The 24,096-nt window shown below is 44.8% G+C and overlaps 2 protein-coding genes across 2 annotated transcripts in view; one reads left to right on the forward strand and one right to left on the reverse strand.

The window, feature by feature from the left end:
- Positions 1 to 21,411, reverse strand: part of GEMIN8 (gem nuclear organelle associated protein 8) — a 62,870-nt gene extending 41,459 nt beyond the window's left edge. The window contains exon 1 of the mRNA XM_040336598.1: positions 21,290 to 21,411. The gene's annotated coding sequence lies outside the window, so the exon portion shown is untranslated. The remainder of the gene's footprint in view (positions 1 to 21,289) is intronic.
- A 312-nt stretch (positions 21,412 to 21,723) lies between these two features.
- Positions 21,724 to 24,096, forward strand: part of TFG (trafficking from ER to golgi regulator) — a 46,072-nt gene continuing 43,699 nt past the window's right edge. Inside the window, exon 1 of the mRNA XM_040336599.1 lies at positions 21,724 to 21,904. The gene's annotated coding sequence lies outside the window, so the exon portion shown is untranslated. The remainder of the gene's footprint in view (positions 21,905 to 24,096) is intronic.

The following is a 24,096-nucleotide window of genomic DNA, read 5'->3' on the forward strand; positions in this document are numbered from 1 at the left end:
CCTCTTGTCCATGGGATCCTTAAGACATCCAAGGTCGTCAAAGGCCAGGTCGGTTCTTTTAGAGACCTTGGCCAGGGGTACATCAAGCTTCGGGACCTTGTTCCAGGGCTGTGATGCATTATCCTCAAAAGGAAATCTCCTTTTTAAATTCCCGCAAAAAAAGGCCTTTTTTCTGGCTGCTCCCACTCCTGCAAGATAGCTTCTATTAGCGACTTGTGGACGGGGAAGACCTTGGTCTTTTGAGCACCGCACCCTTGGTATAACTGGTCGTGCTTTGATAACTGGACCGGTTCCTCTCGGATCTCTAAGGTTTCGTAGATAGCATTAAGCAAATCTCCTACGTCCTCTAGAGATAGCTTATATCTTGTCCCCCTGGAGGAATCTTCCTCTACCTCTGAGCCCGATGCTGAGTCTATCTGGGAAGAGGCTTGGGACCGTGTGGACCCACCAGCCTCCTCTTCCTCCTGCTCAAACACTCCGGGAGTGGCTGCCAAGGATGGTGCACTAGAGGCTTTATAAATTGGGGATGGCATTTGCACCCTATCCATCATCCCCCTAAAGGAGCTGAAGGTGGATGCCAATTCGTCCCTGACGGATGTCAAAACTTTATGACACTCAGCAGTGGAGTCGTCTTTAACTAAGCTGGCGATGCACTCAGCACATATAGGCTTTTTCCAGCTAGAGCCTAACTTCTCCCCACACACAGCGCACTTTCTTTTTGGGGCCTGGACTGCTGTCTTGTCCTGAGCTTTGACCTGCAAATAAACACATAGCCAAAGCACAATCGTCAGAAAAGCCCCCTTGACCACACACCCCTGTGAGATAGTCAGAAAATAAGTGCGGGGGAGTCCCTCCACCAACAAGTTCCCCACCCAGGGAGGGAGAAGTGATAGTGGTCTGTTTCAGACCTAATCCCCCAGAGTAAGGCAGAACGGCCTCGCCCCCTTACCTGGGAGATGCCGGAGCCGGTGGACCCGGAGTCTGTAGCCCTCGCTTCCTCCATCAGTCCCCGTGTTCTAACAGCGCTGCTGCCGTGTAACACGCCGCTCCGGAGCCTTCGTTCCTCTGCTGCGCCTGTTGACGGATAGGACCACATCCGGCAGCGCCCCTTGATGACTCGTTCCTCTGACGCACTTCCGCCCGAGGAACGAATCCGCCCCGCCGCTCCGGAAAAGGAAGTGAAGTGCCGAGCGGCATGGCTAAGCCAGCGTCACTCGCCGCCGCCATGCTGAGTCCCCTGCTGGGAATACCCACGCGACCGAGGTCCAGGTACTGGGGATAGGGGGGAGGATTTTAAGTCCCAAGGGTCCCCGCTCTCCCCAAGCGTTAAGGACAGCAGCAGGAACTTGGTGACCTCCTCTTCCGACCAGGAACAGAGGGGTACCAAGGCAGAGAGGGAAGTCCAGCAATTCTATAGTCCCTGACGTGCTCCTTCCCTTCTGGCAGGAAACACAAATAACTGAGGAGGAGACCTGGAGGACTGCCCTTTAAAGAAAAGGGTGTACGTGTTTCCTGTCCCGGAGGGAGGAGCCCAAGGTCTCAAGAGGCTGTCCTGGAAGACGACTAGAGAAAACAGTGTTTTTTTACAAGACAAAAAACGACCGTGTGTACGCGGCATAACTCTCGCGAGCAGTGCGTTACAATGGCTACGCTATGAGGGCTTGCGAGAGTTCTGGCTTCTGTGTGCAGATCAGCAGAAGAATATCTGCCGCCGGATCTGAGTGTCTCCTGGATCTGATTGTACCGGGACCCCCCTGTCTCTGGTGTCTGCTCGCCTGAGATCACACCTCCCAAGGCACTATATGCGGTATGTACAATGCCATTTTTAAACTATATCGGCGTATAGCACGCACATGCTATTTTCACTCTGTTTTCAGGGTGAAAAAGTGCGTGCTATACGCCGATAAATACGGTAAGTGTTAAACACACAGACAGTTCATTTTCAAAATAAGATGCCATTCTACTAGCACCACTTTTTGAAGGATAGAATATATCACACTTCGAAAACAGTTTGTGTGGGAAGTGTAGCTATCAGATTTATACTTTTGTTTTCTAAAACTCAGAATAATTCTACCACAAATGAGGATTGCATATTGTGTATGTACATTGCAGTAATATCTCAAATGCTTAACAGATTCTGAACATGAAAAGCATGGGGCATGGGACATTGTTTGATGAACAATGATATTTTTCTAAGAGTCACAGAAACTGCAGCAGAGCCTGAATCCATGCACATATACACAGCATGCAACATTTTGTAGACGTCTAGTGTGTGTAATGGCATGCACCGGGGATGTGCAATGCAGGGCGTTTTTTCATTGGCCAGTGGAATCTATTTTTGGACGTGTTGGATTAAAGTCACACACACACACACACACACACACACACACACATTTGTGCAGGTTGGACAGATTTTCCCCATATTTTCTGTAAGGTCCCGTTCACACAGGTGCCTCCTTTTGCCAGGCTCCGCTGATCACGCGGATGACAGGTGCGTCTCTGCTTACTGAGCAGACACGGACCCAGTCCCGCCCTCATTTATGGGGGGGGAAATCGAATGAAAACGGACAGACGGTCTGTTTTCATCCGATCATATCTGATCCACCAGACGGATGGAAAATAGAACCACCATCTGTCTGGATTTGGTGGACATCAGCGTCTCCATAGGGGTGAATTGAGAGTCCGCCTAAAAAACTGAAAGGCGGACCTGATCGGACAGCCCATTTGAAAGGGTCCTAAAAGATTGATCGTCCAATTACTGTCCAAAATGCAGTAACATCTCTCATTGAAGTATTTTAGAAAACTATACTGCATTATGGCCACTAGAAGGAGCTGATGAAGAGAAGAATTAATATCAAGCATTACAGAAAAAATGGGGAAAAACCACCCAGCCTGCATAAATGTGCGTGACATTCGCCTAGCAAAGGTTTGACAAATAGACCCCATTGTCTCTTACCACTGTTTGCGCTGCAGTTCATTGCAATATGCTGCAGAATGTCTCAAATTTCTGCAATCAAATCCAGCCTTCCTCAATTTATTGCAGAGCATTGGTGTGAACGATCACAAGGCTTTCCAATTCATTGGTCAATGCAGCCCAACACATGTAGTGCGCACAAGGACTTCCTTCATGCCTTCAAATTGTTAAAAGCGACCCTATTGTCTATGTAAACATATTAAATTGATACCAGAAGATGAAAGAAAAAATTCCTTAGGTTATTCAACTGTTTTATGAAGCTCTGAAGGCACTCTACCATGCATGTCTCTGCTTAAGCATAGAGAGTCATGGAAAGCAACAATGTTCTTTAACCACTTCCCGCCCGGCCTTTAAGATTCTGACGTCCTGTCAGAAATCACAGCACGCGGGGCAGCGCAGAGGCACGATCTGTCATCGGCTGTGTTCACGGGATAAAGCCGATGACTAATTACTGCCGGTACCATGTGACCAATCACAGCAGGTCACATGACAGTTGTACACAATGTATAGCTTTCTTCTTATGCCATCCATTGTGTACAATTGTGTTGCTAGCTGCGATTGGCCCTGTCTGTATCATGTGATTAAATTGACCAATCGCAGCCCATCTGTACCATGTGACTCGCTTTGAATTAATTAGTTTAATTCGGTAAAATGCTTGCTCATACCAATGTAGTTCACTGCTATAAGCAAACAATGTGTAAAAAACAAAACCCTGATCACTTCCCCAGAGTAGTACAGTGTTATTATGGTAACAGTATTGTTTTGGTCACAGTAAAAAGAAAACCAAAAAAAACACACACACACACACACACACCAGTCAGTGTTCCTCGTCACCACCACACCAGTTATATGATGAGGTTGTATTGTACTGGTCACTGTATGTATATATATATATTATACATATACACACACACACACACACACACACACACACACACACACACACACACACACACACCCCCCTTAAAAAAAAACTCACCTTGCCTCCGTACTAAATACCTTGGACTGTCTACTTTCCAAAAAGGGGTAATTTTGGGGATATTTGTAGTGTCCTGGCATTTTCGGGCCTCAAGAAATGAGATCGGTCGTCAGTACATACAGGATTTTTTCCCCCCAGATATATACTATAGTTTGTGGACTTTTGTACAGACTAAATAGTATACACTGATTTGGGTTATTTTCAAAGAAATGTAGCAGAACACATTTTGGACTATATTTATGAAGAATAATTATTTACTTTTATTATTAATTTTATAACAGAAACATGCTGGGGTTTTTTTTTTTCAAAACTTTTGGTAAATTTTCCTTTATTTAGCAAAATAATAAAAAATCCAGTGGCAATTAAATACCACCAAAAGAAATCTCTAGTTGTGTGAACAAAAGTGATAAAAAGTTTGTTTGGTTATAGTGTTGCACGACTTTGCATTTGTCATTTAAAATGGGTGACAGCACCGAAATCTGAAAATTGTCCTGGGCAGGTGGGGGTAAAGTGCCCAGTATTGAAGTGGTTAAAGAAGAAAACGTTAGTAGTGGTCTGCTTTAGTAGTAAGTAAAAGGTCGAAAACGACAACCCTAAAGCATACACTTTCTATGGTACCTTGACAGCTACTTATAAAAAGAGTAAATTGTCCTTAGAATAAGTCTATTTTGTTTCATGAGCCAGCTGAATGTCTTAGCAATAAAAAAAAAATTAGACCACAGTAAATTTCCTCGTAATTTTGTTAAAATAATCAGATGAGAATGGTGGTTTACATTTCAGAAGGATTACAATGGATGTGTGCATCACTGCGCTCCTCAATTCTTTGTTATACTCTTGCACCATCTAGTGGTTAAATATCAACAGAGCAAAAATAGCAGATAATAGAGCACAGTAAAGAAAGTATTCACTTAGGGTCAGTTCACACCAGACGCAGTTTCGTGCACATTTTTTCTGCACAAAATGCATGCACAGTGTTTTCCATGTATTCCAATGGCTCTCTGCACCGGAAACTGACCGAAAACTGACTGCATGGTGTGAACTAGAGCCATTGGAATACATGGAAAACACTGTGCGTGCATTTTTAGTACAGAAAAAAAAATGCGCACGGAACTGCGTCTGGTGTGAACTGGCCCTTAAAGTTTATGTATATTATTATTTTTTTGGATAGAGTAGAGCAGCCATTCTCAACAGGGGTGCAGTGGCAGAATGCTTCAGGGCCCATTTACACCAGAAAAACTACACATAACAGTGTTTTTTCATGCATTTGAAGCACTATTGAATGTGTTTTGTGCTGCATTTAAAGTGCATTTTTCTATAAATTTTTGGACTAGACTTTCTTGGCCTAAAATGGTGGGGCACAGTGCATTTGGACGCGTGCGCACCGCTTCTGCTGTGATTATTCACAGCAGAAGCCAATGTGCGGGTGTTGGGCACTTGATGCCTGCTAGCACTCGCCGATTGTCAGGGAGACTCAGAACGATGTTCTGCCCATCTAAACAAAGAAACTCCAAACTGAGACCCAACTATTCCCAATCACTGACTGCCAAAACTGAAACCCACCTACCCCCAACCATTGATATCAGTAACTGAAACCGATCTAGCTCCAACCAGTGTCACCCACCTACCCCCAACCAATGACACCCCAAACTGAAACCCACCTACCTCCAACCACTGACATCCACCTACCCCCAAGCACCAACTCCCACTTACAACCAACTTTCCCAAACCACTGACACTCCAAACATGGGTGTCTCAATGTCAGTACTTGGTGGGAGTGATAATACACCCCTAGCATTAGTATCAGCTACACATAAAGCCTCTGATCTGAACACTTGAAAAAAAAAGTGGAGGAAAAGCCCAACTAAACTAATATAAATATTCCCACCCCCCTCCACCTACCTATCCTATATTAGAAGGGATGTGTGTACTTGCTTATTTTTAGTCTGCTCCGGTCACATGACCTTGCAGCTCTGGCTCCCCTGTGTCAGTGAGCAGCTGCTGCAGGAGAGAGGGCCAAGAATGGCTGGGCTATGGGAGCATATGGGTGATGTCACGGCTCCTGGAATTCACAGCCATTACTGAGTGCTCCCTTACACAGGAGAGCCAAAGCTGCAGGATTGTGTGACCGGACAGGATTGAAGGTGGGTAAGTACACAGATCTTTTTATATACATGTTATGCAGGATAGGTAGGAGGGGGGGGGGTATGGTTATCAAAAGCTATATAGTTAGACTTTTCTTCCACATTGAAGCCGAATTCCATGAATTTAGCTACTTTGGGCAGCACAGTGGCTAAGTGGTTATCACTTTCACCTAGCACTAGGGTCGTCCGTTTAAATCCCAACCGTGGCATTACCTGCATGCAGGGCCGGCCCTATCATGGGACCCGATGGTACCTCGGTCCCAGGCAGCACTTTCAGGGGGCGGAAAATTGTCAGCCCGTTACGCTGCTTTTCCCACTGCGAGGAGTAGGGTTGCCACTTGTCCGGTTTGCACGTGTGCCTGGGTTTCCACCCGCCGGAAACCCGAGCACACATACCTGTTCTGTGGTAGCCGAATCTCTGTGCTCTGTGTTTGAGCCAAGCTCAGCAATGGGCAGCGGCGGGTGTCCTGTGATTGGCTGAGCAGGTCATGTGCAGGACGGATGGCTCTGTGATTTGCCTGGGAGGAGCTGGAAACATGTGAATGCAGGGCTGGACTGTGTCTGTGGGTAATCGTGCCAGCCCTGCATACTCCCGGTGTCACTATCTCCTGCTCTGTCAGACCCCCCTCCGCCAGCCGCCCCCCCCCCCCTCCGCTCCATCAGCGCCCCCCCCCCCCCTTAGCTCCGTCAGCCGCCCCCCCCGTCAGATTCCCCCTCTTCTCCATCAGATTCCCCCTTTGTCATCTCTCTGCTGCCTGCCTTTACTCTGGTAAGCAGCAAGTGGCAATCCGCTACATGTGGCAGGTGAAGTGGCAAGTGACAATCTGCAACATTTGGCAGGTGACGTCATGGCAAGTGAAAATCTGCTATGTGTGGCAGGTGACGTTGTGGCAAGTGAAAATCCACAATGTGTGGCAGGTGATGTGGCAAATGACAATCTGCTATGTGTGGCAGGCGATGTGGCAAATGACAATCTGCTATGTGTGGCAGGTGGCGTCGCGGCAAGTGACAATCAGCTACGTGTGGCAGGTGGCGTCGCGGCAAGTGGCAATCAGCTACGTGTGGCAGGTGACGTGGCAAGTGACAATCCACAATATGTGACGTTGTGGCAAGTGACAATCTGCAATGTGTGGCAGGTGAAGTGGCAAGTGACAATCCGCAATGTGTGGCGTTGTGGCAAGTGACAATCCTCATCTGGTGGCAGGTGACGTGGCAAGTGTCACACTCAGGGCTCCCACTGATTCTGCATTATGGTGAGTTGAACTATTTTATACTATATAACAATGTAATAATATAAATAATGCACTTCAAAATTTGTGATAAGGCACTGTGTCAATTTAACGGACAATTGTGCGGTCGTGCAACGCTGTACCCAAACAAAATTTAAGTCCGTTGTTTCCCACAAATAGAGCTTTCTGTTGGTGGTATTTCTTCATCAGTTTAGACCAATATGTATTCTTCTACATATGTTTGGTAAAAAAAAAAAAAAGTGTATATTGATTCGTTTGCGCAAAAGATATAGCATCTACAAAATAGGGTAAAGATTTATGGCATTATTATTATTATTATACCACGACATTGTGGTGGACAGATCGGACACTTTTGGGACCAGTGACATTTATATAGCGATTTGTGCTATAAAAATCCACTGATTACTGTGTAAATGTCACTGGCAGGAAAGGGTTTAAATCTGTTCCCTGGGAGGCGTTTCTAACTGGGGGGATGGGACTGACTGAAGGATGAGAGAGATCTCTGTTCCTAATTAATAGGAACAGCAGATCTGTCTCTCCTCCCCTGTCAGAATGGGGCTCTGTCTGTTTACATTGACAGATCCCAGTTCTGGCTCTCTGTGGAGCGATCGTGTGTGGCCGGCTGACATCGCAGCCATGCACAGGTCCTTTTATACTCCTATATACATGTATAGAAGCATGACAGGTCCTCTTTATATTCCTACATACATGTATTGAGCCATGATACGTCCTTTTACACATGTATAGAGCCCTGACAGGTCCTTTTATACATGTAAAGAGCCATGAGCGGTCCTCTTTATATTCCTACATACATGTATAGAGCCAGGACATGTCCTCTTTATACATGTAAAGAGCAATGACAGGTCCTCTTTATACTTATATATACACACACATGTATAGTGCCATGACCAGTCCTTTTTATACTCCTATACATGAATAGAGCCATAACATGCCTTTTTATAGAGCCATGACAGGTCCTCTTTATATTCCTATACACATGTAGAGAGCCGTGACAAGTACTCTTTATACTCCTACATACATGTATAGAGCCATGACAGGTCTTAAGTTATCATGATATAAAATTATGAATGTGGGGGCCTTTCGGTGGGCGTGTTTTTTTTTCTTCGGGGGGGGGGGGGGTACCAGGCAGCACAATGTCTTGGGCCGGCACTGCCTGCATGGAGTTTCCATGTTCTCCCTGTGCCTGCGTTTGTCTCCCCTGGGTACTCTGGATTCCTCCCACACTCCAAAGACATGCTGGTAGGTTAATTGGATCCTAGTATCTTTTCAAGCTTTTACACTTTATTTTGATTGTAGGCTCCATAAGAAGGGCCCTCATTTATCTTCTATATCGCAATTGTACAGTGCCCCTATATATTGTATAGCGCTGCGTACACTGTTGGCCCTATATAAATCCTGTATAACCTTAAAAATATTTTCATCTTGCAATTCTGCAAATAATGGCGCTGACACACGATTGGAAATTCCGACAAGAAAAGTCCGATGTGAGCTTTTGGTCGGAAATTGCGACGGTGTGTATGCTCCATCGGACTTTTCCTGTCGGAATATCCGCCAACAAAAGATTGAGAGCAGTTTCTCTATTTTTCAGACGGAAAAAGTTCCTATCGGAAAATCTGCTCGTCTGTATGCAATTCCGACGTGAAAAAAAAAAAAAAAAAAACAACATGCATTCTCAGAGCGGAACTGCCTATTGAACTTCATTGATCTCGGTTCGCCGTACGTCTTGTACGTCCCGCATTCTTGACGGTCGGAATTTCCGACAAGATTTGTGTGACCTGTGTGTATGCAACACAAGTTTGAGCCAACATTCCGTCAGAAAAAATCCACTGTTTTGTCGGAATTTCCAATCATGTGTATGCGGCATAACACTTCCTGTCCCTGAGTGGATATTTACTCCTCTACTGTATCTATGGAGGAAGCCATGATCGCCACCCAGGCTGGACTATAAATAGGTTTGCTTTTGTTGATCTCTATTACATGCTGGATCAGTAGTTTACATTAAAAAAAAAAAAAAAAAAAAAGGATAACTTTATTTTCCTTCAGTGCACCTACAGGAAGTGATAAGGACACAACATGTCTGGCAAGATCAACAGGTATTTCTGTCCATAGCCTGAAATCTGCCTAAACAACGAAAGTGAATGCAGCCACCATAGCCAAGACTGCATTGCATTACATTTTTTTGTACTTGGGTATAGTTAGGTTGATTTTGTGGCAAATATTAAAGTCAGAAGGTTCTATGCATTAAGATAAAAAGCCTTCTGTGTCATTCTTGGCTATAAATTGCACTTCTTCCTTGATTTGCACAACATTGCTTTAGAGATGCACTAGGAATGACTGTAGCTAACAGTTTTGTTGCCAACACAAAATGCTGCTGAATATCAATCACTACTGAACAATGAAAAATTGGTTTAAAATGTGAAAGTTTAGCAATTCCATACAAAATCATTACACATTTCTTGGTGAGAATTTTTTTGGGGAGAAAATCCTTATGTTTTAAAGTGGAGGTTCACCCAAAAAGTTAATTTTTAACATTAGATTGATGCTCATTTTGTGAAGGGGAATCGGGTGTTTTTTTTTTAAATCGAAGCAGTACTTACCGTTTTAGAGAGCGATGTTCTCCGACGCTTCCGGGTATGATCTTCGGGACTGGGCGTTGCTATTTGATTGACAGTCATCTGACGGTCGCATACATCGTGTCACGATTTTCCGAAAGTAGCCGGACGTCGGTGCGCAGGCGCCGTATAGAGCCGCACCGACGTTCGGTTTCTTTCGGCTACTCGCGACGTGATGTATGCGACCGTCGGAAGCCTGTCAATCAAATAGGAACACGCAGTCCCGAAGACCATACCCGGAAGCGGCGGAGAAGATCTCTCTCTAAAACGGTAAGTACTGCTTCGATTTTAAAAAAAACTACCCGATTCCCCTTGACAAAATGAGCCTCAATCTAATGTTAAAAACAAAATTTCGGGTGAACTCCCGCTTTAAGGCTTTCTTGAATATGCTGCAAGCGGCAGTTTCTTACCTGGAGATCCTGTTAGTCACAGGACTTCCTGTTTCAGGCTGACAACGCTAAACCACTGCCTCGCAATTAGCAGCAACGTTGTCAGTCTGTCTTACAAGCTCCTTCAGTTTCCCCATTAGTCTGCTTACTGGATTACAAGTCCAATAGCCAAGTGAGAAACTTGCAGGCTGTCAATACTGCTACTAATGGAGAGGTGGTGGATTAGCGTTGTCAGCCTGCAACAGGAAATGCTGTTACCAACAGGATTTCCAGTTAAGGAACTTTGCAACAGTTTCACAAAAAATAATTAAAGTGGTAGTAAAGCCTGCTTGGTCATTTTTACCTGAAGGTAAAATTATTATCTCCTAAACGGGCACCCTTTAGGAGATATTCACCCTGCATGCAGCTAGTGACATCACTGGCGCATGTGCTCTAAAGCAGTGTTTTTCAACTCCAGTCCTCAAGGCACACCAACAGGTCATGTTTTCAGGATTTCCTTTAGATGAAACGACTGTGATGATTACTAAGGCAGTGAAACTGATCAAATCACCTGTTCAAAATAATGGAAAGCCTGAAAACATGACCTGCTGGTGTGCCTTGAGGACTGGAGTTGAAAAAACACTGCTCTAAAGGTCTGGCATACCTCACCTAGGCTCCCCAGCTCCAGATGCTTGCATCTGCCAAGACCAAAGAAGTCCCTGGTTGAGATGCCATTGATTTGTCCACCGCCACAGTTGACTCAGGTTAGGACAGTGTTTCTCAATTCCAGTCCTCAGGCCCCCCCAACAGGTCAGGTTTTCCCTCAGATGAAAAGGCTGTGGTGATTACTAAGGCAGTGAAACTGATCAAATCACCTGTGCAAAATAATGGAAATCCTGAAAACCTGACCTGTTGGGGGGGCCTGAGGACTGGAATTGAGAAACACTGGGTTAGGAGGACATGCTCACCCAAAGACCTTTGAGAAGGAATCTCTGGAGATACTCCTGATGGAAACGTGCCCACTCGACTGCAGAGATGGAGGTTATGAGTCCCAAGGCTGGCATGATGTTCCTTATGTAGACTGACCGCATATTCATGATCCTGAAATGAACAGTGTATCCTAGTAATGTGATTGCTTGTGAAGGATTAAAGTTTGATTTGTCTAGATTTATGAGATTGTTCATGTGTACAAGATGTCCTTCTGTAGCTGTTCCCCTGACAAGGCTGTTATGAGGAGGTCATCAAAGTATGGAACAATTGTGATAGCTGGCAGCCTTAGTGGAGCAGTACTTCTTGCAGACATTTTGATTGATTATTTCAAGGCATCTGCAATTAAAATGACTGCCTTAAATAGTATAGGAAGGGATTACAATAATTGCTCCCTAGGAATTATGGAATGCAGCTGAGCCTGTATTTGAGATAACCAGAACTCTAGGCTTGATTGTTCTAGTTGTATGATCCAGCCAAGATTGCTCACCACTCCTGGGTGTACAAGATGTCCTTCTCTAGCTGTTCCCTTGGCTATTAAGAGGAGGTCATTCAAGTATGGAATAATTGTGATAGCCGACAGCAAGAATCTTTGAGAAAATCCCAAAAAGGGAGAGCCCTGCCCTGAAAATGATGTACCACTCTTCTATCTCCACTGCCAGATACAGGAAGTTCTGAGAGCTTTTCCCAACTGGGGCATGCAGGTAGGCATCCTTTAAGTCTAAAAAGGTAGCCATAAAGCAATTCCGCTTTTCACAGAGAAGCTAGACGCCATCCAGACGCCATCCAGAGCCTTTTGTATTTGATTGCCATGTTCAATAGGCTGAGAATTAGCTAGCATTTGCCTCACAGCTATTTTACGACAAAACAGGTGAGAATAGAAAGCAACCCCCCTTTCTCAATCTGGGACAGACTAGAACTCTCTGAACCACAAGATCTCCTCAAAGGAGAGCCAGAGCCCTGACCCTATCAGGATCCATGGGTAACTGTGTTACAAAGTAACTAGAGGGAAGCTTGGTCTAGAATTTTCAGGTATAACCTCTTCCAATGATAACCAGGATAAAATTGTTAGAGGTCATCTTCTCCCGCTTTGGGAGGAAGGCCCAAATTTTCCTTCCACTAGGTCCTTCAAGTCAATGCAGCTTGGGGGCCGACTAGGGGGTTTAAGATACAATGTCTCCCTTGCTTTTCCCTTTATGGCCTGTCCAGTGTCTCTTAGGTTTAGAATTCTTTTCCTCACAGGGTTGGCTCTTTTGGCAATGAAAAAAAGCGTCTCGAAAAATGTATTTTTCTTCTCTGGGAACGCTTTCTTATGATCAGATGTGCGCTCTAAGACCGCATCCAGTTCAGAGCCAAAAAGCAAATCTCATGAGAACAGAATACTATAAAGCCACAAATTTGTGGCCGAATCACTGGACCAAGTCTTCAGTCAAGTCGACTTTCTGGCTGCTACCACTAGAGCAGACCTTCTTGCACAAATTTTGATTGATTCCAAATTATACGCAATAAAATTGACTGCTTTATATTTTATATGAAGGGATTCCAATAATTTCTACCTGGGAGTTCCTGAAAGCATCTGACTCTGTAATTGAGAGATTAGCCACTGAAAAAAAAAAAGAAGGAGAAGTATGTTTTTTGTTTTTTTTTACCAAAAATCATACTTACCTAGGTCTGATGGCTCGGTTCTCTTGGCTCCCCAAGAGGAGAGTTGCTGACTGTCATCAGTAGCTCTCCTGTTTGGCTCCTCCATGCTCACTGGAGCGCTGAGCTGTGAAGGGGCAGGGAGCGGCTGTTTCAGTGGCTCGCTGAGAGGCCGAGTCCAGGCAGCTGGCAGATCCAGACTTCGGGATGCCTGGACTGAACTTGGTGACAGCAAAGAGTGAACTTTAGACCCCTCTCTGATGAAAACGGGTTGCAGGAGTGCAAAACCAATTGCACAATTCTCATTCAAAGCGTGACAACGCTGAAAATTGGCCTGGGCAGGAAGGGGGTGAAAATGCCTTGTATTGAAGTGGTTAAAAGGCTAAACCACACCCGTGTGCAGCATGGCTCCATAAACCTAAGTGGGTTGTGTTTGGCAGTGTAAAGCTGGCCATACACTATACAATTTTCTTGTTAAACTTTCCTTTAGATTTACCAAAGCCATATATGAGGTCAAACCTAAACCCTTTCCATTCGTATGCAATCAGACAGGCCCTTGCACTACATATATAAAATGTAAATCTAAAGAAAATCGCACAAACAGAATAGCAGGACGCCTGTCGCCCAAAAGAAGTACAAAAGCTTCTTTTGGGCGACAGGTGTCCCACGATTCTGTTTGTGCGATTTTACTGCGATTGTCCCCTGACGCGCCAAGATGTGAATAGAGCCTTACATTAATCCAGTGAAGTAACTGGCCTCAGGCGATACACATAGATTTATCTGCATTCTTCTCTTCAGCCCAGAATTTATAAAGCTTGTCTGAGCTGCCAGAAAAATGGGGCAAGGAGCTAAGGTTACACGCTGCAGTACTCATTGAGGAGAGGTCTGAGAGCTGAATGAAGGGAAGGAACAAAGCCAAGGCTCTCAATCACAGGCTGTGTGATGGAGGTCATTCCCTTTTGGAGGTACCTTTTTTGCTCTTGGCATCAGAAAAACTTGTCACAAGCAACTCATGCTGATAGAAGCAGAGGAACGAAGCAGCAGACAGAAATTACACTTCGTGCTCTTGAGACAAATGCACACTATAGGAGGTATATAGTGGAAAAATGGATATTACCGCGCTTATCAAAGGAGGGGAAACAGAGAGGGGAAGAAAGGGGGAGGGGAAATGAAAGTGATGAGAAGTGGAGGTACAGCTGCGGCACTGGAAGGTGTATCAAACCATAAGCAATTGAAAATGGGGAGGGTAGTGCTGCGCTAATCAGTGGTGAATGGATAAGTGAATAAACAGGTGGGGGAGGGGAATGAAAGTAGGTGTAATTGAAATGAGGAGCAATATAGCCCAAATGGCATCAGCATAAAAATAAATATAAATGATCAGTAAACAATAACAGTAATGGTGCAAATCATATAACTACACAGGTTCCTCTTAATGTGATGAAATACACTATAAGTAATGGTGCAAAAATTTTTTTCAGGTAACTGTGCTAAGTGACACTCCTATATTGGTGATAAACAGTCCATCAACAGAGTTTGAAAAATATTAGCAAAAAATATAAGTAAAATTTCAAAAGTCCAAGAAAGCAAAAGTGCAAGTGTAGGTCCGCAATATGGAGTGAGAGGAAAATGGGTATCCAGTGATCCTTTTAGGGTAAGTAAGGATGTCCCCTTACCTTACTGCTGTAAGGTAACAGCATATAGATCCAACCACATTAGATGGTTCACTCGATGGGCTCTGATCCAACAACGGCAGGTCCTCCTTGGGGTTCTCGTCCCAGATTGGTCAGTTTCTCGCCCCAAAGAAATAAAGCATCGATGGTGTGATACCGTTTTAAAAATTTTAATTCTCAAAGAAAATAGACAGGGGTACTCACATAATCCAAAATACAATTGAGCATGTAAAAAAGAGGGGCAATCTGTCGCCAACGTCACCTCCGATACCTCTCAGTGGACTCATGCGCATTCGTCACTATCATGTGACTTCCTCAGGAGTAGTGAGAGGCATAAATGGGATCCTTTTTATAAGGTGACTTGTTTAGTAGGCTGTAAGTAAACTCAGCTGTTTGCCATGTAAATAATGCAGCTGCAGCCATTTTCCCGTAGTCTGCTAGGCATTTAATAGTAAAATCAAAAAATCAAAAAATTTCGCCCAGCATATAAAATATTTAAATTAGTAGCATTCAGATGGTGGGTGACAGATATGACATCTCATTTATATGGTTAACAATGAAAAAAATTGAAAAAAAACTTAAAAGCTTCAGCCAGGGGACGGAGACCATGGGGGGGGGGCAAACACAGAAGTCCCATTGTACCATCATAACATTCTGTGTTGACAGTACACAGCATTCTACAGGAAGTCTGGCAGCCGCCATTTTGTTGTAGCTCAAAAGTACCATCATAACATTCTGTGCTGACAGTACACAGCGTTCTACAGGAAGTCTGGCAGCCGCCATTTTGTTGTAGCTCAAAAGACGTCCCCAGCATCTCACAGAGCGCTGGGGATACGTCTTACAAAAGTGAGCCATTCTGTCTGATGTCTGGTCGGGGGCCTGCATGGGGCCCCCCGACCTCGGCCAGCATCACAAATAGGCTTCCATCACGTATCGGCGGCGTCTATCAAAACGAGCGCCGCCGGAAGTGGAGCTGCAGCCACCTTGCAGCCACCGGAAGTGGAGCCGCGGCCATTTTTTTGAAGCCAATGCTTGTTAAATGGTGACACACGGCATCCTCACAAGGGAGCACTCGAGGGAAACAATTAAAAACACAGGGGAGCAGGAATTTATGTGTATATACACACTCATAATGCACCGAGAAGATTGAGGCTCAATTGGTATATTAAAAAATATTGAGAGCCAGAATAATTTGTTAAAAAAAATATATATATGTTAAAAAGTATAAAAAATTTAAATGAATGTATGTCGACATATTTAATTTCATTGAATGGATATGCCACATAAGGTTAAAAGACGTAGATGACGTGTGCGAACAGATCCACATATACAGATTAAAAACAATCTACGTCATCAATATTAGATAGCGAAAAGGAGAGAACAGAGAGGGTAAGTGAAGCAAGAAATAAATCAAAAAATAAAGTCTTATCGGTCACTTAAAAAACAATTAAGATCAAAATCTATGTTAAGACCTCGGGGAGCAAAAGTATCCAGAGTAAATATCCAGCGAGATTCTAACTGGCTCAATGTTCTAACTTTATGCCCGCCTCGCCAGTGTCTCACATAGGGCTCTATGCCCCAAAATTTAAGATGTGTCGGATCTTTATTGTGGTGGGTAAGGAAGTGTCTTGATACACTATGTTTATCGAAACCTTTAAGGATGTTTTGGACATGTTCTTTTATACGCACTCGTAATGCTCTTTTTGTCCGGCCTATGTATTGTAGACCGCAACTGCATTCGAGTGCGTATACAACTCCCTCTGTGTTACAGCAGATAAATTCTTTTATTTCGTATACATCTCCTGTACTAGTTGCAGTAAAATCTTTCCTCTTCTGGTTTGGTTTGTGAGTTCTCAAACATGCGTAGCATCTTTTGCATGGAAAAAAACCTTTACCAGTGAAAAAAGAGAGGAAGTTGTTTTTATTTTTAGGCGGATCAGGCACATTTTTAACAATTTTGTCCCTAATAGTAGGTGCCCTTTTATATACGAACTTTGGAATCGGTGGAAGGACACCCCCCAGTTCTTTGTCAGCCAGTAGTATATTCCAATGGCGTCTAATGACTTTTTCAATGCATTTATGTTGTATACTGTAATCGAAGATGATAGGCATCAAGTCTTTATGCATTTTTTGTTTAGGCTTATCACTCATAAGAGTCTGTCTATCCATTGTTGCCACTTCTGCAATCTTCTGGTTAATAAAGGAATTGTCGTATCCTTTTTGTTTAAACCTTTCTCCCATGTCTTTTGCTTGGGTGAGAAAAGTATCTTTGTCTGTACAATTTCGTCTTAGGCGCATTAATTGCCCTTTTGGAATGTTAAAAAGCCAGTTTCTGTGATGACAACTTTCAAGCGGCAAGTAGCTATTACGATCCACATTTTTAAAATGAGTTTTAGACCGGAGTTCATTATTTTCTTGTTCCACCTCTAGGTCTAGGAATGTGATCTTTTTGTTGCTGATTTCCCAAGAAAGTTCAATGTTTCTGTCATTGGTATTTAAATCTTGTAGAAAATCTGCTAGCGTTTCTTTCTCGCCCCTCCACAGTATGAAGATATCATCAATATATCTTTTATATATGTACAGATCATCAGGAGGTTCAGAGAAGATTTTCCCTTCTTCCCATTGGGCCATAAAAAGCCCAGCTACACTAGGGGCAAATTTTGCCCCCATGGCTACGCCGGTTTTCTGGAAAAAGTAATTGCCGCCATACCAGAAGTAGCTATTTTTAAGACAAAAGTCCAAACTTTTTACCAGATATTTTCGTTGGATGCAGGGCAACTGGGAATATTTCCTGAGGCCCCATTTGACTGCTTCGCATGCTTGATGATGTAGTATGATCGTGTATAATGACGATACGTCTGCTGTTGCTAGCCAAAAGGGTCCATCATCTCTTGGTATATCATCCAGGCATTGTAACATCTGTTTTGTGTCTCTAAGATACGCTCTTGTACTCTGAACTACTGGCTGTAAATAGAAGTCAATGTATTGCCCCATTCTTGCAGTTAAGGAATCAATTCCATTTACTATAGGTCTGGGCGGTGGATTCGTGCTGTTCTTATGTATTTTGGGGAGTGAGTATACAATAGGTGTGCGACATGATGTAGGGATCAGATATTGTGCTTCTTTCTTATCCAGGATTCCTCTTTTTAGTCCTAAATGTACAATCTGTTCCAAGGCTTTTCTGCATTTAAACATGGGATTACTCAGAAGGCGGTTGTAGGTGTTGGTATCTCCTAGCATTTGTTCCATGCTCATTTTATACTGTTCCTTGGAAAGTACCACAATGCCACCACCTTTATCGGCTGGTCGAACTACTAGATCCTTTCTTTTCATCAATTTGCGTATTCCACTCCTAATATGTTTCGGTTCTTCTTGTTTTTTCACTTTCAGGTCCATTAGTTCTCCTGTGACCAATCTTTTAAAGACTTCCACACATTTATTATCTTTCACAGGCGGATTAAAAATAGATTTATTCTTCAGATTACTATGTCTAATTTCTTCATCTGGATTGGCAGTCCTAGTTTTGTAAGGGTTACTGATCATATACTTTTGAATATTTAATTTCCTTACATACTTTTGAATTCCTATATATGTCTGGAATTTATCCAGATTTTTCGCTGGTGCGTATTTGAGGCCTTTATCTAGGACGCCAATCTCTTCATGTGTAAGTGGGAGTCCACTTAAGTTGAAGATTCCCTCTCCCTTTCTGTTCTTTTTCTTTTGTGTTCTCTTTCCTCCTCGCTTTCCCCGTTTCTTTCTGGGGTTCTTCTGTAGGTTCTTATTTCCTCTGTATGTCGAGGCGGATGGTATTCTTGACCTCTCTCTAAAAAAGAAGAGGTATTGGGATTTTGATGTCTTTCCACTCTATCATCCACTGTTCGCTGTTCTAGGGGTGCATAATAATTCCGTGTAGGGATTGGACTCCTATCCTGTGGGTGATGAGTGTAATAACCTCGATCTCCCTCTCTTCGATCATTTGAACGAACAGGGCTTCTTCTTCTCTGTTCATGTGTATATCCTCTGTTCTCATGGTATTCATTTGGACGTCCCTGATAATAGTTGGTTTCCTGTGGCCGACCTCTATTCTCATAGCCTCCACCTCTATACACTATAGGAGGTATATGCTTTGTTCATATTTCAGGAACAATCACTTTAAAAAGGACCTTCTTACACTAGAATGCAGTGTGGGAAACCAGTGTTTCGTACCGGTTTCCCACACATTCAATCCGCACTGCCCTTGTGCTCTGAAAGGGCGTCAGTGCAAAGTTAATGACACCCCAAACGTAGGTCACAAACAGTGCGTTTTCCCGCACCGGATCACATGGTAAAATTGCATGCACTACTTTTGGTGCCATGTAGTGCGATTCCAGCCCATTCCTTTTGAATGACCTGAAATCACACTGCACAGAGAACTGAATGCGAATTGCGCAGGAACACAACCTCGCAATCCTGTGCAATTCACCTTAGTGTTAATGGGCCTTTAGGCTCCATTTACACTTGGTGATTTGGAATCACAAGTGGAATCTGCCACCCGATTAGAAAAATTGTGTGGCAATTGTTGCAAATCCATTCTAAATGGCACCCTAAAAGCAGTGCGATTTTCCTGCGATTGTCATTTGGCAAAATGCACTTTTTTTATTGTGTGGAGCCGGTTCCCAAAAAGGAGCAGGAGCTTGCTTTGGGTGACAAACATGCATAGGGAAGCCCATTAAAGGAAATAGGCTTCCTATGTACGGCATGCAGAATCACGTGAACATCACAAGCCGCAAAGCGAGCTCCTGCTAGGACGTGTGAAGAGGGCTGAACAAAAAGGGCTTCGTTTTGTCAAAGTTTGCTTAAAAATAAAGAGCATTGTGCTTTTTTTCTTTTAAATAAATATGTGACTACAACAGTACCAGGGAGTGCAGTGCAGCCACAGAGAACGCTTTGTGCTGTCATGTCTACAGGTAGTGCCACAGCTTGGCTGCCTACCCCACTCAGTTTTCAGAGTGCAATGCAGAGCAAAGAAGGATGATCACATGACTTGGGGGATCAAAAACCTGCAGAAAAAAGGGATTTTCTGATCATTTTACAAACTGAGCCAATGCATAATTGTTTATACAATTCACACAGACTCACTAAAATTGGACAATAGAAGATTGGAAAAGTGCTGCCTGGTCTGATGAGTCTCGATTTTATCTGCAACATTTAGATATTAGGGTCAGAATTTGACGTAAACAACATGAAAACATGGATCAATCCTGCTTTGTATCAATGGTTCAGGCTGTTGCTGATGAAATGGTGTGAGGGATATTTTCTTGGCACACTTTGGGCCCCTTCGTACCAATTAAGCATTGTTTATTTGCCACGGCCTGAGTATTGTTGCTAAGGATGAGCTCCGGCATGTTCGCATAGAACACGTGCAGAGCCCGCCAGGAAGTCGGCACCCGCGCTGCGCTAATCACAGCCAGGCAGACATTTCCCGATCTCTGCAGCCGAGCATCGGACAATGTCTGCCTGGCTGCGATTAGCGCAGCGCGGGTGCCGACTTCCTGGCGGGCTCTGCACGTGTTCTATGCGAACACGCCGGAGCTCATCCTTATTGATGACCATGTCCATCCCTTTATGGTACTAAGGGGCCCATCTGCTGATGGCTCCTTCCAGCAGGATAATGCAAACGCCAAAGCTCAAATCATCTCACCACTAAGGATGAGCTCCGGCGTGTTCGCATAGAACACGTGCAGAGCCCGCCAGGAGGTCGGCACCCGCGCTGTGCTAATCACTGCCAGGGATTCATTTCCCGATGCTCGGCTGCAGAGATCGGGAAAGGTCTCCCTGGCTGTGATTAGCGCAGCGCGGGTGCCGACCTCCTGGCGGGCTCTGCACGTGTTCTATGCGAACACGCCGGAGCTCATCCTTACTCACCACTGGGCAACGAGGTCACTGCACTCCAATGGCCTCCACAGTCACCAGATCTCAATCCAATAGGCTGTGACGGGCGATTTGCATCATGGATGTACAGCAGACAAATACGCAGCAACTGCGTGATTCTATCTTGTCCGTATGGACCAAAATCTCTGAGGAATGTTTCCAACACCTTGTAGAATGTAAGTCACAAAGAATTAAGCAAGTTCTAAGGAAAAAGGGGGTCCAACCCGATACAAGCAAGGTGTATATAATAAAGTGACCGGTGAGTGTCGGTTTGCATCACATAAAAATACATTAAAGAGTTTAGATACACGATAGTGGTGCCATCTATGTAGCAGAGCTGTATGAATCTGAGCAATGCATGGACATAAAGACAAATGGTGTCAGGTAAAATAGGTGCCATGTACGTATTTCATGTGTATGTAGCTATCAGGAGGCTGCATGAATCTGAGGAATGCATGGACATAAAGACAAATGGTGTCAGGAAAAATAGGTGCCATATACGTATTTCATGTGTATGTAGCTATCAGGAGGCTGCATGAATCTGAGGAATGCATGGACATAAAGACAAATGGTGTCAGGTAAAATAGGTGCCATGTACGTATTTCATGTGTATGTAGCTATCAGGAGGCTGCTGGTTTCCTTCTTACTGTATGGCCCTGCTCTCAGGTTATAAAAAGAAACAAGTCACATGACCTTAATCAGCAGCAAAATACAACTGAGCGCACACAACTCATACCTGCACAGCACACCTGAGTGCAGACACTCAACCGGAAGATGCAAGCAGAAATCCTTCCATGCTACATATGACCCCGCCCGCCATACACTCCATAGCCAATAGTAGCCCGGAACACACAACACCAATCAGCATTCACCTCTTATTTTCACTTCTATCTCTGCAGTCTGAGAAAAAATAGGAGCACTTGGCTACAGGGACGATGTCTTCTTTCGTGAGGGGGTCTGTTGGCTTTTTAAGTGTTAATAAAAAGGGGTACAACTGCAACTACATCAGAAAGGTTTGTGGAGAACACAACGGGAAAATTCACCGCTGTTCTCAAACGTAGCAGTGTTTTGTTTAAGTATAAATAAAGTTCCGCATACAAAAAAAGTCTAATAATCTCGTATTGAGCATGCGCGGCGTCTTGACGCCGGTGCCACGTCCAGGTTACGTGTAGGTTCCGTCAGGCCAGGGGCGTTTCCGTCGCCTGATTGGTTGTGACAGGAGGGTGACGCTGCGGTACAGAGAGCGGACGGAGGAGCACGGGCTGTGGAGGTGTCGCCCCGTCATTGTCCTCTTCTGAGCCGCCCGCTGGAGGTGTCTGTTCTGTCAGCAGATAGAGAGCAGCTGGGACAGGTAATAAGGGAGGACGAGGGCATGGTGGCGGGCAGGAGACGGCCTGGGGTGTGGCGCATGTCGCAGGATGGCTTATAGCCGGCCTTGTGTGAACGCTGCATGACCAGCATTACCTCACCCGTACACCCCCTATGGGTAGACTGCCTCCTACACAGGACACTCATGTCTGGACAACACCTTACAATTTCTGTACAATACCTTTTACATTTACCAAAACTCACCTATCCATTCAAAAAAAAAAAAAGTCTGTCATTGTAAGCACCCATGTCAGTGTTAAATGGTTTGTCTCAACCCTCTAACTGCGACCTTGTCTGGACAGCTTGGTCTGTTCTTTTTTTTTTTTAAAGTCCCCCCCCCCCCTCCCCAGGTGGGTTATACCATAATGTAATAGTATGCACAGCCTATTAGTACATTATTGCAGACTTGCCTGTCATGGTGTCCTCCCGTGCAGCTCTGGGGCCAATCCCGCGGGCCCCCGGTGCGTCCATCTTCACTCAGTCTAACTGCCGGGTTCCGTCCCTTCAGCCACTTGATAGGCCAGACTGCAATGACATCACTCCCACGCACGGGAGTCGCATCACCACAAGGCCGTAAATGTTTGCTGCGCATGCGTGGCACAGTGAACATGACAGCTGACAGGCAGAAAGAGGCATTTATGGCAATGGGGTCGTAAATAACCAGCCTGTCAGCTATTTGATCACACATCAACTTTACTTTCACCTTAAAGGAAGTTAAAAAAAATAACAGACTTGCTGGACAGAGCACCAGATGAAAATTAAATCGGAAGTTCTATTTGTTTGCACCCCAGCTCTTTAATAATTTTTTTTTTTTGGGGGGGGGGGGGGGGTGGCGATCCCAACTAAAGTCCTGCTCCAGCACAAAGCACATTTACCGGCTTGTAGAAAGCCGCATTAGATTATATCTAAAGCCAAGTCTTTTTTGTCTAAAGGCCCGTACACCCGGTCCGAATATCGTCCGAGGAAGAAACGTACGATTGTCGGATCGTGTGTACACTACTTTGGACAGCCGAGTCCAAACGTAAATTTTTGAAGGAGCAAACTTCATAATAAGTGGGGAGATTTCCCTTTGCATCTTGTCCCCTCCCACAACAGGACGCGAGAGGACATCTCTACAAAGTGAGGGAAATTCTCACTTAGTTGAAACTGCTGCAGGTGTCCCCTTTGGAAGATTTGTCCCTCTGTTCCCGTTCTGTTGACAGCTCAATATTTTGTATTTTTCAGCACTTTCTTTCTTGTTTTGGATAAATATGGGAATACAGACCAGGGAGTTTAACCCTTCCCTACTCTGTCCACTATTAAAGAACTAAGCACCCTTGTAGTGGGGATCATCGTGCAACGCAAGGGATAAATGTTAATTTTGTTTAGGGTACCAGGAAAAAATACTTGTATTTCTCTAGTCATCTTCCAGGACGGCACACCTGAGAAATGAGACACAGCAAAACCATCCCCCCCCTCTAAAAGACCTGAAGCCTGGGGCTGCTGGTCTGCCCCTGGGAGCCGGACCATAAGCTTGGGAAGTCTCTCGGCCCGGTAGGATATTCTTGTCCTTCCTGGGGGGTTCTCTCTATCTTTTCCTCAGGGGGGGCAGCAATTGAAAGAGCCCCCCTGACAGCTGAAGGATACAGTGGTGTACCCAGAACTTCAGGGGCCATTATCCTGCCCCCCCCTTTACCTGTCTGTTCAGACGGGGGTGCTGGCCGTCGGTTCTTTCCAGGGGGGAGCCCGTCCCCCCACTCCTGGGCCCCTGGTATCTTGCGTGGGCTGCTGGGGAGGGCGACAAACACCCACGTCATTTTCAATTTACACGAAAATGGCGGCGGCTTTCTTACCCAGGAGGTAAGGCTGAGAGTCGGCAGGAGCAGGCGCCCACATCCTCCTTGCGCTAGGTGAGGAGGCACCAGTTCACTATGGTGGATGTCTGCCTAAACCACCTCAGATGGGAATGAGGAGGTGGTTTAGGCATTGCCGCCCTCCCAGGTTTTCCAGATTTTGCAGCTCCAGTGCTGTGAGTGGCTAGACCCCCGATGTCGTCACTCCCGTGCATGCGACTTCTTTTCGGCAAGGTCCAGCGCCTGCCGGGCTTTCAGCCGAGAATCCCAGATGCTCATGCGCCGCTGAAGTCAGCAGCGCATTTCAAGGGGAATATAAAAGAGTAAAAAGAGGGGGGGGGGG

This window comes from Rana temporaria, chromosome 2 (assembly GCF_905171775.1).
Source record: "Rana temporaria chromosome 2, aRanTem1.1, whole genome shotgun sequence".
Taxonomy (NCBI): Eukaryota; Metazoa; Chordata; class Amphibia; order Anura; family Ranidae; genus Rana; species Rana temporaria.